The following is a 14,211-nucleotide window of genomic DNA, read 5'->3' as shown; positions in this document are numbered from 1 at the left end:
TTTCCTTCCTGGCTCCGTCTTACTCCTTCAAATGGTTATTAGGAAACTATTTTTTTTTTCTTCATTTTTCATTTTTTTTTTTTTTTTTTTTTTTTTTTTTGGTCTCACTCATAGCAGGAATCTAGAAAACTTAAATAAGGGACCAGGAAAAGAATAACTATAAGAAAGTGAAAATCAAAATCAACAAAAAACTACGAACCAGAGACACTTTTAGGGGGGCGGGGGTGGGAGGGGAGGGATTGGGGTCAGAATGGGGGGGCTGCAATTGTATGGGGAATATAAAAATAAAATTTATTATTAAAAAAAAAATGGTTATTAGGAAACTAGAAGCGATTTTTAATTATTGGCTGTCCCGGTACCAGCGTTCTCGCCACTCTCCTCCATTTGCAAAGCGGAGGGCTGGGATCCCCCCACTTCCTCCCCCAAAAGGAGGAACTCGAGCTTCTCTGCACATTCAGGGCTGTCAGCGCCAGGGACAGCTCTTCCAACACGGGGTCTAGCCAGGGTCAGGGTTGTGGCTCTGGGGACACTGATCACCGCCTCTGCACAAGAGCCTCAGGCAGGAAAAGGTGCGTGGAGGGCCCCTCTGTGTCTGAGTTTATCTGGGGAGAAAATCCGAGGTGTCGTCACATCCCAACTCCCAACACTGGGTAGGATGTAAAAGCTCTCGTCCTATACCTCGTCCTGCAGACGTGAGCTCCGGGACCTGTTGATGAGGACAGGCTCATGCAAGGTCGCTGAGGACGTCAGTGATGCGGGCTTTGGCCACCAGTGATCCCCACAGGGTGTCACACTGTCTCCCAGAGAGAAGTGCTACCTCCTCACAGCGCTGTTTACCAGGTTAGGATATAAAAATGCCATGCAGGTGCTCTTCCTGCACACACAGGACCACGCACAGTTTCTGATTTAATCACAACGCAGCTCAAAGTTTAACCAAATGATACAAAGGCCCAGGCTGGAACCAGCCCACACTGGACATCACTCCCAGCCCCTCCCTGGCCCGCGTACTGAGCACACAGCCCAAGTCCAGACAGGCTCTCAGATGTGAGCCTGGAATCCATAAGATAAACCTTACACTTCGGGATCATTGTTGAGTAACACGACTGCTATTGATGTGGGAATGCAAACTGTGCGGCTGCAGGGTTTGGGACCTGGGAAGGAAGGGGCTGGCAGCCCACTGACTGTGCTTCACACCAGGCGGCCCACCGCGGTGCTGGAACCAGGAGCTGGGCTGGCTCCATCCACCAGCTGCAGAGGAGGTGGCCTCCCGCCAGGCCGTGGCACCAGCGCTCCGAGTCCTACAGGCAGCGGAGGCCAGGATGTTCTCTCTCTAGAAGGCCAGCATATCTGTCTGTTGCCCCAGAAGCCTTTCCTACTTCTGCATTTGCCCAAATATGACGGAAGCTCGGGACACTGGTAAAGACCGAGAGTCTGACAGTTGTGTGGGCAGACTGAATCCAAGAGGTGGTAGATCTGGAAAAAGACCACAAGCCAGAACAGAGATTCCACCACCCCCCACCCAGCCGGGAGGGCTTACAGCCACCTCCGGTGACACACTGCACCTGCCCATCACAGAAAACGCAGCAGTGACAGTGGCATTGCTGAATGTCTCCACCCACAGGGCTGGCTGTGACTGTCTGCCTTATCCTCCGGGGAGCTTGCCCACAGTCATCCGGGGAAGACAGCCACTCAGACCTCATTACGGGAGAAACTCTGGATGCAGGTGGTCTCAGCTGACCACAGGCGCCCGGCCTCTGTGTCTAGGCAGTGAACACTGGATGCTGAGTCTGGCTGGACCAGGACCCAGGATCACTGCTTTGTACTTCAGGCCCCAACAGACAGCTAAGTCAACACACTGTTCTTTCAAAATGTAGATTCTCATACAAAAATTCCAAAGGCTCTCCATTACCATGACAAATCACCTACTTTTTCAGCCGGGATAGGGTTTGCTCCCCTCACTTATGCCGTATTACAAACACCCCAGGCTTTCCTCCTGTGTCCTCTGCCAAGAACTATCTTCCGCTACCACCACCACCCCCCTTTGCTGATTGCTGAGCTCTCCCTGGTCTCCAAACCCATCAGACATTCCCTCCAGGAAGGCTTTGTCACCTCCTGATCAGTAATTATCATTCTCTCTCGAAACTCCTGAAGAATTTCTTCCATATCTCTCTTTGGACTCTGATAGTCAATAAACATCAAACTGTGTTAACCTCAGCAATGTCCCTAATTAGGAATTAAGCTCCTGCTTCCAGCCACATAGAAAGCAAAACAGAATGCTCTAAGGCCTCAAGACTGTGGGGCTAAAAAGACTTTAGCGCCATCCTATTCACAGGCTTATAATTCAGCTTCGTTTTTGCTCTTAATAAAAAGCATTTGCAATGCTGCGAATGTTCCTCTGGGCCTGTAAACATTTCTACTCCAAACACATCAGCTGCAACGCGTTGGAGCCCTACTCCATGAGAGAGCGAGAAGGCCAGCTCTGCTGGGAGCCAGCAGCCTGGGGTGGGAGCAGAGACCCCACTCCAAGCAAGCTGCCCAGTGCCTGGGTGGGCATGGGCGAGTCCCAGGCAAAATCAAAGGAGTACAACATGAGGGGGAGGGTGGGGGTTTCTGTTCTTTTTAGAAGATCCCCAATGTTACATATAAAGCCTCATGAAATATTTCACAGCTCAAAGCAAGAAGTGGAGAGCATGGAGATGTTTGGACCTTCACTGCTACCATGGCCCAGAGCAATTCACACCTCCAGCAGGCAACGCCAGCTGAGCAGGGTAAGACTTGGATGACTTTCCCCTCCTTGCTGCCTGGGGGGAGGGGGGGCCATTAAATTTAAAACATAATGGTTTTACACAGAGGGAAGTTTACCCAAGCCACACATGAAAAGCAGAATCTGACTTCATAGTCACACCTCTATACTCCATGGTGAAGGGCCAGACACCAGCCATCGGGAAAAGCAGGGAGGAACAGCTAGCAAATCCACAAAGTTGCACTGATCTGTCCCAGCAGTCTTTTGGCAGTTTTAAAAGCACCTACCTTTTCTGAAGAATCTGGTGTCTTAGATACTTCATCATGAGGATGCGGTTGGACTCAACGTTCTTCTGCACAGCAGGAACCGTCGATTCATAGGTGGGAAATCATTCACTGTTGGTGGGTTTGACCCATAAACCAAAGACACAGGCATGGCAGACATGCCCCCGGCTCCTCCCTGCTCTGACCTTGCGGTATTGAGGCTTCACCCCGAGGTGTACATCAAGTGGTGCCAAATCCATCCAGTATGCAATCTCCAGCAGGAGTCCCTGCTTTACATGAAAACTGCAGTATGAATCACAGATGTGGCGGGAGTATTTCTGAAGAAGAAAAATGTCTCCCTGCAGAGTTGGGATGATTTAATAGTCGGATAAATGGTCTCCCTCAAATGGAGCAGTCACCTGATAGCGGAAAGGTTATGAATCCAATAAAGCCTTAAATACATTCTAGATTAACACATCACAGAGGGATAAATCAGCCAGCAGATGTTTATCACTCCACGCAGCATCTAAACGGGTCTTTACTCCACTGGCATGTAAGCTCCATGAGGGCAGGGATGTGGTTCAGTTCTCTGCTGTCTCCACTATCCTAAGAGAAATGAATCGAATGATCAGTCAATTAATTACACTTTAAGGACTAAGGAGAGTATCACCCTAGGGGGTCCCCAGATGCTGTAGGAAATTTGAGACCCACAAAATACATGGAGTGCACTGTGTTGAAAGAGAGCAGAAGACTTGTCTGTTCCCAGTACCTTAACCACGTTCCAGGTGGAAATTGTGGATAGTCAAGTCACCCATCACCGCTTCCCCTAACACTTAATCCCATATTCCCAATCTTGGGTTGGGCAGGGAATGACAGAGATGGTCAGAATCCCACTCGTGGCAGCAACATCTTAAACCCATGCCTGTGACGTGATGATGGAAGCCCAGGTGTGTCTCCAGCCCGGCCAAAGAGGAGGGACTGGCAGAGAAGTACAGGGTCCAGCCACCCACAGGATTGGATCATCCAGCCAAACCCCAAGGCAGGGACATGTGTCCCTTTACATCCTGCTCTCCCCCCCACCCATGTGTTTCACCACAGGGAAACACAGAAGCCTGGAGGGAGGGTCTCAGATGCTGAGCAGGAACAGAGTGTGGAGCAAAACAAAGAAAGGCGGGCCTCCCTGGTGGCGCAGGCGGTTGAGCACCGCACTGCAGTGCGGGTTCAATCCTGGCCGGCCGGCGAGAATCCCACATGGCGCGGCAGACCTCTCCTGTCTCCCCGCTGCTCCCCTCAGCAGTGTATTTCAGTCAGTCTGCCTGTTCTGCTCCCCACTCTGTCTCTGATGAATCCTCTCACCCTCTCATGCATCTGGCCTGTACCCCAGTTCTTGTATAAATAAATAAATCTTAAAGAAAAAAACACAAAGCCATCTGGGAAAGCTGGCAAGGACCAGGTTTTACAGGCCTTGGACACAGGAAGAAGGAAAGGAAGAAGCATTTTAAAGCTACACATGGTTAAGACAGACAGACTCTGGATCAAGTCGACCTAGGTTAGAATTCAAGTTTTATAGATTAACAGTCATGGGGGAGATTGGGCAAGTTCAACTGGTTGAATCTCAGTTTCCATGTCTGCAAAATAGAGCTGAGGCTAGGACTGCCCTCGGCAGCTCTGCAGAGCTCACTGGACAGTGCTGAGCCCACGCCCTGTCTCTAAACTGCAGCTCTTCAGTTGGTGGTAGCTTGGGATCCGTAGTGCAGGTGCTCGTGCCCCTTGGCTCAGCCCCTTCGCATTTTATTCCCTTCCTGGCAGACACCCTACCTGTATCACAGTCTCCCTGGCCGTGATCAGCCCATCCCCGATGCCTCTGCTCTGTGAAGCTGCCCTGGTCAGCAGGCCTGGTGTGGCCTCTGCTTGCACCATAGAAATTGGTTTTCTCCTTAAGTCTCAAAAGTGTTGTGGTCAGAAAAAGTGGCTCACACCGCAGAGCCTCCACAGGTAAAGTCACCCCAGGTGCGAGTCTCTCTGACCAAATCCAGGCCAATTTCTGTGAGAAAACTAGACTCAAGTTCTTTCTGTCCATCAGGGCCAAAAGTGGGCCTGCTTTGGCCTAGTGGTCTTGGGTGACACCCCAGACCAGAAACCGGGCAGTCACAGAGGACCAGGCTTTGTGCGGGCAGGAGAAGAGGCTGTGGGAGGGCCCCCGCCACTCCAGTCCAGGGCAGCAGTGCCAAATCCCAGGCAGGAACAGCCCCTGATTCGGGGAACCAGGCCCCAGAAGACTCTTAGGGCCAGTGCAGGCCCCTCCTGGGGCCAGCCAGCCTCACCAAACTCAACCCCGATGCTAGTTAGAGGTGCAGCTCCACGGGGGTGTATTCTCAGAGCACAGCCAGGGGGCTGTGAGCAAGCCACTCCTGACCCACACAGCTACCCCCACTCACCACACTTCCACCCCCCAGGAAAGCACACCCGGTGTATGCACAATGATCTTTCTGCCCCTGCAGGTCGCCGACACCAGCTCACCCACCCACAAGCTGCCCTCTTCTCCTAGCCAGACCCTGGCGTGGGCAGCAGCCCCTCGAGAGGCGAGAGCCTGGGCACCAGCTGCTCTGGCACGTCCCACAGGCCATGCCCTGTGTACCAGGCAGGAGGACAGAGTAAGATGGAGCTGCCCGTCCCCCTTGCAACCACAGGTGGATTTGGACCAACCCAAGCAGCCAAACAAAGCTGTGGCAGAAGGGACAGCAGGTGCCGGGGACAGGGAGAAGACCAGAAAATGCCACCATAGTGGAGCAGGGACAAGCTGAGCTCCGCCCCAGAAGTGGGGTCAATTCCCCCGTGGACCACAGCACCCTCCGTCACTCGGAGGCCACCCCAGCACCTGCCCGCTGGCCTCAGAGATGGGGCCAAAACACCCTGAGCTTGAACTGACCAACCAACTAAAACACTCTGTTGTCCCCCTAAAATGGAAGTGCCCGAGACAGAAGGTCAATGAAGAGGAGACTCAGACTGGGCCCCGGTTCTAACTCTGCAGCTGTGTGGCCTCAGGCAAGCCACCTGGCCTCTCGGGTTCGTCCTTCCCTGCCTATTAGTGGTAACGTCCTACATCTATTTTTACAATTTGTACATCACAATGGGCTTTACGTAGACTAACTTAATTACATCCTCATAAAACCCTGTGAACTAGAATTGACTCCCCATGTTCCAGAGGAGGAAGAGTGGCATCAGGGGAGTCACCTTTGCTCAAGTAAGGGGTGGTGCCTGGGTTGGAACCGGATCCCCCAAATGGGCCCTGCACTCCCCGTTCTGCCCACATTTCTTGTCGAGTCTGCCCCAAACTTTCTATCACCCACGGGAGCTTTGTCCTTTGTGACATAAATGTCTGGTTTCCCGAGTCATGAGTTTCTTCGGCCTGGTCCCTCTGGGGCTACAGGAAGGACAAGCCTCCTGCTCCAGGTACCTTCACTGTTCACCCTTCAGAGTCCCCCAGATAGAACTTTCTCTTCTGTCCCTGCCCTGCCAGTCCAACAACAGATGCTCAGAGACAACAGTGAGGAGGAGCCTCTGGGTCAGGGGCAAGGGCGTGGGGTCAGGCTGGGCAGGGAGACTGAGGGTTTCATAGACACAGATCAACTTTACAGAAAAAGTGGGGGCAGGCGGCACAAGTGCATGAGCAATGCCAAGAGGCCACGGCCGACGGCACCAGCAGCAGAGCACTTGGGCCGCTGTCCTCAGAGAGGCTGACGGAACAGCACAGCTGTGTCCAGGAGTGGCCGACCACACCTGGCTCGAGGCAGGCAGCACTGACTCAGAGGGGGGCCTGAGGGGCCAACCTGGCCCAGCTCTCAGCACATCTGACTCACCGTCTCCCGTCTGAGCCACTGTACGCCATCCTTCTCCCAGAAACAACATCCATCTTTTTTTTAAACTGGCAGAGGAGCTTATTCATGTTCTTGGGACTGTAAGCTGAGCATCGAATTTTCCACAACTTTTCCTAGTAAGTATGCCTGGTGGGAAAGTGAAAAACAAGTTCATTTTAGGGCCTGAACATGTTCATGACTCTTGAACTTGGCTTCTCCCAAGGCTATTCACCTGTGGAAAGCTCAAAGCGAGATGTTTCAGAGGTCAGAGGCCCGGGTGAGCGCCGGGTCAGGTGACCAATCCTCTCCCATGAGCACCTAACATGCCCCAGCTGCTGTTCCCACCACGGCTCTACTCAACAACCTTGCAAAGTCAGAGTTATCATGGCTACTCTGTCGTCATGGAAACTGAGGTGTGGAGAGGCTAGGCAACTGGCCCAATGACAGGAGCCAGCATTCAGGTTCAGGTTCTGAAGTTTACACCCATGGACTAAATCACGTGGCCTCGCTGCTTTCAGTCCTAGCGCGTCCAGGTAGAGAGCAGCCCGACTCCTGCAGTTCATGGACCTGTGCTGAGCCTGCCCAGGTGTCTCCTTAACAGAGGCCCCTCCTCCTCAATCCCATTCCCCAGGCTGCCTGATCCCTCCCCACCCCTGAGGCCTAAGCCCCTGGGGCTGTGTCTACTGGAGAAAAGCAGAAGAGGAAGAAGCGTGGGTCCTCCTGGGCTATCCCTGGCCTGTGCCAACCTGTGCAAGGCTCCATTCCTTAGAATCCACCCGGGGAGAAGAGCCAAGCCTTGTAGGTGAAGTCTCTTGCAGATACACAATGGTCCTTGGGGACATGCTTGCTCTCCTGCAGATGGGCACACCAACGCGCCAGGCGGGCACTGTGGAGGGCCATGCAGACGTCCTGCTTGCCCCTCTGGGTGCACCCTCCACCTTGCCCTGGGCCCTGGAGATTGGCCTTGGGCTGCAAAAATCAACTCCCTTGCCCTCCAGCTACCTGTAGCTGGATTTGCTAGTGGAAGGTGCTAGAACTGGAGCAGAGGGTGAGGGGTGTGTACGATGAGGATGTTTATTACTACCCCCATCATCATAGCATCTTCCACCGGTGCCCCCACCCATCTTGGGCTGCCCTCTCCCCAGCTGTGCTCACCCTAGAGCTAAGCTGCCGCTCCACCCCTGCCTAACCCCCCCCCAACCTGGCTCCCCACCGCTGCTTGCTCTAGGGGCTGCCTTGTCCATTTCGGGGCCTTGTCCTCCTCACACCCTTCATTAGACTCTCCTTGGTTTCCTCCACCTGTTTCCTGACAAGTCCCCAAACGCACTCAGAGCCCCTTAGTGTGAGTAAGTGAAGTGTGGGGTGGGTGAGGGCTCTCTCTATGCCTGTGCTTTGATTTCTATCATCATCAAAGTCTGGGCATTTTACACACAGCTCTGAGTGCATTTGCTGCTCATTTAAATTATTGAACACAATCTGGAAGTCCCCACCTTCCTGCTGGTCACAGCCTCAATCCCCGGGCAGAAAATTCCTAGAGGACTAAAGAGCCTATCTCTCTCCAGCAGACCTGGCGTCCTTCCAGCCTGCAGGGCTTATTCCTGGGGGGGAACAACCAAGACCCACGTCTTACTCTCAAGCAGCTCACAGAAAACAGAGTGCATGGGGTTCTGTGTCTACCCGCGGGAAGTAGCTCTTCACAATGGAAATATGGAGAAGAGAAGGAACAAGGAAGGAAGGAAGGCAGGAGAAAGGAAGGCCTCTGGCTGTCCCGCGCCTGCCCCGCGCAGGGGCACATTCAGAGCTCCTGCGAGAGGCTCTGCCCCAGGGAGCATCCCCGAGTGCAAATTCCAAGGAATATTAGCACCAGTTGAAGGAAACTCTTGCAGTGTGAGCCGCAAATGACTGCAAGGAAAGTCTGGTTCAGCTTTCAGACCTGGCACGGCCTCCCTCATGGCAGAGGGACGGTGACCATGGAAAGACAGACAGGCTTTTCCTTCCCCACTCTCCCAGCGGGACGGGCCTGAGCCGGGAAGGCTGTTTTCCCCACCTGTGGCTGAATGTTCCAGCCAAGCCAATAAACTGAAATATAGTTTTGGTTCAGATGATTCTCAAGGAGGAAAACAGCAATTTTGCCTTCAAAGGGACAGGCCCTAGAGCCAGGAAATAAGGGTTATATTTCCAGCTGCCCCAGGGGAAAGCCAGGCTTCAGGCTCCGGGGCCAAGCTCCCACCAGGTCTGGGAGGGGCTGGCGATGGCCAGGCTCGGGCAGCAGGGGCACCTGTCACCTGAGGAAGTCAGCAGGTCCCTTGCGGGCAGAACTGATGCTGCACAGAGAACGGGACCTGTCAGGAGAGGCCCCGAGCCAGGACATGGTTGTCCTGGAGCCACTGAGGGCAGAGAAAATGGGTGAAAACATCAGGGAAGGGACGGTCCATCCGTCACTGAGTCGAGGAGTGCCCCAGGGGGAGGGTATCATGTGTGGAGGATAGAAGTTGCCCCCCAAGTCAATTCTCTCCATTCAAATCTCTCCTTGACCTCAAGTTCCTGTGTGGTTTTAAGCAAGTCATCCGCCTGCCTGGGCCTCCATTGCACTCTTCCATAAAATGGGCATCGTCACATCCTGCTTATTCATAGACTCCCATGGAAGAAGGGATGAGGCCGCCTCAAGGCTTCAACAAAATCACTTTCTAGCATGTTCCAGCATAGGTGGAGCATACAGCAGGGATCCTGCTGTCACCGACATTCCTTGCACCTTCTCTGGGGAGCAGGCCAGAGCCCTCTCTTCCTACCCCAAGCGTTCCTGTTGCATCCCCGGTCCTGCCCAGGACGCCATTCCAGCTGCAAATCAGGGGCCTCAGATGGCCTGGTTCGGACCCCCGAGGATGCAATACGGCTCCCACACCCCTGACTCTCAGCCCCACCGAGACGTGACCACCGGCCGCACCGACCCTGTCCGAGTCATCACGCCTGGATCTTCCCAGGCACAACGCTCTGGAGAAAGACACTCACAGACTTGCAAGATGCATGGGAACCCGTTCTCCCCTCCACTCGGGGAAAATCTGCAAGATGCCAAAGGTTTATTTTTCTAGGATTAACACAATGACAGGGAATCAGCCGTATATATTGTTGAAGATGACGAGCCAAATATTTTCTGTAATTTCTACAATAATATGAGGAAAGCCGAAAAGGAAAAAAAAAAAAAAAAAAAGCCGGTGTTAAGCTGGTCTTGGTAGGCGCCAGCCTCCAAAAATAACAGCCATTCCGATGAATTACCAACAATGCCATTTGCAAGACAGTTGCTTGATACAAGACATGGAACATATTAACAGGCGCTTCCTGAGAAGAAGGGGTGCAGGGCGGATGCCGTGCTGACCGAAGACAGAGGGCCCCAGGGAAGAGGGGGTGCTCAGCCACAGGCTGAAAGGTCACAGGAGACGCTCCCCAAACCCACACAGGTTCCGAGCCTGAGAAGGAGGTGGCACCTGGGCCGGGCAGGGGTCAGTGGGGCAGGAATGGCTGGCTTTGGCCCCACAGGTCCTACCGCGATTTCAGTTTCAAACAACTTAAGAACTGGGTTTCTCTCTCCTGACCTGGAAAACTGAGGCGGCAATGCCACAAGACAAACACACACCAAAATCAGAAAGAGAGTCGAGTATCAGAAAGGAAGTTCAGCGGGAAGAGAAGCCAAGGGAGAAACCAGGCCCTGTGTCCTCATGTTGAGGCAGGCGGGGAAAATGCCGTCCCATCCCGCCGGGGCCTAGCATCTGGGCCTCAGCCTCCCGGGCCTCGTCACTGCTGGGGGTGGGCATGGGGCTGAGGGCAGGGAAAGGAGCGCAAGCCAGGACTCCAGAGTAGGGGTCTGCTTCTCACACATGGCCTCTGTGACCTCGTCCAGCCCCTGGCCTGGGCCAGAAGTCAACCATTCGCTGGGCCAGAATGGAGATGAAGCAGAAGTGAGAGAATTAACCAAAGGCCATGGAAAGCTGGTGTCTGAGGGTGCAGCCCCTGCCTGCCAACCCCACTCTAAGGGAGGCCACGTGGCAATGGGACGTCAGCTGTTGCAGGCCCCATGCACGGTGGGACTCAGCCTCAGTGGGTCCAGGCAGCTCCCAAGCCAGCTCAGAGGTATTATTTGTCTCTGGCCTGCAAAGGCAGGTCCTAAGCTCGTGAGAAGCCAAAAAGCAGACACAGTGTCTCGCCCAGATCCCCAAGGTCAAGGCAATCCTCCTGGAAACTAGAACCCTGGCTGACAACTGCTTGTCCAGAGCCTCAAAGAACAGAACCAGAGCTGCTGGTGGGTCCATCTGCTCAGCAGGAAAAAGAATGTTCTAGCTGCAGAGTCACCCACGTAGCAGGTGGCTGCCATCCCCACCATCTTCAGGGCACCTGGCTTATTCAACTCTGACCTCCCACTCATACACGCCTCTTTCCCTGGAGCCTTCAAGATAGGTCAGGCGTGGGGGCGGGGGAAAGAAAACTCCAAAGGAGAAGGGGGTAGGGAGGAAGAACTGATCCCTTGGGCCCACACTCAAGGAGGGAGCATGGGCTGAGGCTCAGGTTAGGGTGGCTGAGAAGCCCAGAGGGGCCATGGAAGGGGCTCCTGGCGGCCAAAGTCAAAGCGGTCAGGGAAGAAGGGGCTGCAGACCAGACGCCCAGGAGGAGGCCTGCCAGGGACCCCAGAGCCGGCCCAGCCGGCCCCTCTGCCAAGCTGTGGGAACCAAGTGAGGCGAGGAACAGAACAGACAGGCAGCACTCCAGGGACAAGCGACAAGGACCCTGGACCTCTGCTCACTGTCCTCTCCGCCCCACTATGTCCCGGCTCCCCATCCCCCTGCACTCCCCACCCTGTCTTCCTCAGAGCCCCTTGGCCCTCCAGGGTCCCCGCAAGGACAGAGCAATCGTGGGGCTCGCTTGGCTGTGTGTGGCCTCTTCTCTATGAAGTTCCATTGACTCCCCAAGCACCGCCAGTCCTGGGAGGGGTGAGATGAACGAGACCCTGCTGCCCCTCAGGAAACTCATGGTCTGTGGGGTCCTGGGAGCCGGGGAGGGGTGCAAGGGGCACTGTCCACCCCAGCCGCTCCCCACCCCCACCCCCCGCCCATAGAAGACCGTTTTCCCAGGAGCCAGGAATTTGAGGCAACCAAAAAACAAACACCAAATGTTTTACCACTGGAAATAAAACTGAAATTGTCCCTGGAACCCACTTCATCCGGAATTTCCAGGGTTGTTCAGCGCGAGTGAGTCACCCAGGACACAAAGGCTGGTGCTGAGCGCCAGGCCAGCTACGCCGACGGATCTTTAAACAGAGCCGGGGCTAAGAGGGTCCCCCTCCCCGTGCCTGCCCCGAAGCTGCAAGGGTCACCTCCGTCCTTTCCAAATCCAGCAGCTGTGAGGCCGGCAGGCCCCATGTCCGCTCAGCTGGACGAGGAGAGAGGAAACCCAACAGCCAGAGGGGACAATAAATCTCGGCCTGCCCCTGACAGCGCCTGGCCCCTGCCGCCTTCTTTCCCTCTCCGAAGGAAAAAAAGATGCGTCCTGAATAACAATCCCCACCTCTGAAGAGTCTCCGGGGAGTTCCTGGGCCTTCCCCCTGAGCGTCTTTCCAACAACGCCTCCAGCCGGTGTCTCCAGGCCCCGGGGTCCCTCGCAGGCGCCGTCCCCGGGGGAAATGCGCGGTGGACATGGGCAGCGGGCAGGGGCGCCCGCTCTGCTGCCCACATGCGCGTGCCGTGGGGAGGGGAGGTGGTACCCCACTGGGAGAGGGTGACGATGTCTGAGCTCAGGTTCCCCTTCACAGCCCAAGCAAGTGTTCCAGAAAATGAGTGACAGCGAGGTGCCGGCGAGCCACCGTGGAGGCCTGAAACGCCCCCATCAGAAGACTGAGCCCCTCTGTGCCCACCGTCCCAGACATCCACCGGCCTTGGTCCCTGACAAGCGCCGTCGCTCAGGATGAATTTGCTCACCTGGGTCACCTCTAGTGAGCAAGGACCTAGAGAAAGAGCACCAGGGGTGCCTGCTGCCCGCATTACCTCCTCCCAGCCCCACTGTCTCATCTCCAGCCCCGCCTCACATGTGAGGGACTTTGCAAGGGCCTCAGACCCCAGAATACCCACACCGGGACCCCAACAAGGTCTCCAAGCAGCTTCAGGACCATTTGGGCAGAGGAGTTCAGGTTGGGGGAGCCTGGTATCAAACCCCGGTGGGAACATCACTTTGGATCCTTGTCCTCCGGGGAAGGATGTGGCCAAAGGAAGACCAGAGCAGGGACACAGATCCCCTGTCTTTTCCAGCACATTCAGGCTGTGCACCCTGAGAACAGCAAGATGCATAAGACCTAAGGCTTGCCCTGGGGGAGTTCACAGCACCAGATATGGCCACTTCCTCATCCCCGCAGGAAGGTGAGTCCCCAGAGCAGGTGTGGATGCCTGTGGGACCACAAAGGTGGCAGCTCAGAAAATTAGCAAACACCTGAGCAAAGGATGAAGGAGGGGACCCTGGCAGAAAAGAGACGCCGGGGTACCCCCAGAGACAGCAGTGGGCACTGAGGTGGGGGACAGCTGTTTGGGGGGTAAGTATAGGTGAGAAAGGTGGTAGATATAAGGTTCAAAAAGAAGAGAGGGGTGACCCAGGAAGGGTCCTTGAGGCTAAGCAGTGCCAATGAGCCAAACCAGTCTGCACACCAGCTCCGCTGGCTCACAGCTCCAGGTCTCGGCTTCCCCGTCTACAACATGGGGACGTCTGAGCATGCAGGGCCCTGACATTGGCATTGGGCTGGCCGGGGTGCTACCTACAGTCTCTCCTCTCAAGACGCTAAGAGACTGCCAATTAGAGCACATTCTAGAAGGAGCTCCAGCAACCCCAGACCCCATAGAAACAAATATGCAAAGCAGATCCCAGGTCTTTCCTCCCCATGCCAGAGAAAAATCTTTATGCCCCTCTCACCCAAGGCCCCTCTGCCAAATCTTACAGCTAAATGAAGGCCCTGCTCTCATCCCACCCCCGCCAGAAAGCTTTCCCAACCTGCTTTCCCTGCAGGCGCTCCTTCTGGTGCTGGACCCCATCAACTCAGAGACCACGGGCCTCTGTCTAGACCATCTGGGGACACTGACTGGTCTGAACCTCCTTAGTACAGAACCTTGATACACTTAGCACAGCTGGCACAGAACTGGGCACACAGGCAGCATAAGCAAATAAATAACCACTAAAGGGAAGCAAATGGTACCCCAAAGAAGTGCAGTGTAAGGCTTCCAAGATTGCTGTTGCTTAAAAAAAAAAAAAATGACTTAATTGTCCATGTGGTGCCTGCCTGATTTCCTCAGGCCCTGACAAGTCAATCCATCACTAGACA

At 54.8% G+C, this 14,211-nt stretch overlaps 1 long non-coding RNA gene across 1 annotated transcript; it reads right to left on the bottom strand.

Annotated features, from left to right (window-relative positions):
- Window positions 1-3,587: 3,587 nt before the first annotated feature.
- Window positions 3,588-7,134, bottom strand: LOC129146859 (uncharacterized). The gene is made up of 3 exons (XR_008554145.1): window positions 7,096-7,134; window positions 6,867-7,010; window positions 3,588-3,612 (listed from the first exon to the last, which is right to left on the bottom strand). It is a non-coding gene; the product is annotated as an uncharacterized LOC129146859 (long non-coding RNA).
- Between the last annotated feature and the right edge of the window lie 7,077 nt (window positions 7,135-14,211).

The sequence above is a fragment of the Talpa occidentalis genome, unplaced genomic scaffold (genome assembly GCF_014898055.3).
Source record: "Talpa occidentalis isolate TD23 unplaced genomic scaffold, MPIMG_talOcc4v2.1 talOcc4.5, whole genome shotgun sequence".
Lineage (NCBI taxonomy): Eukaryota > Metazoa > Chordata > Mammalia > Eulipotyphla > Talpidae > Talpa > Talpa occidentalis.
The sequence above is the reverse complement of the archived record's forward strand: the minus strand, read 5'-3'. Positions and strand labels throughout refer to the sequence as shown.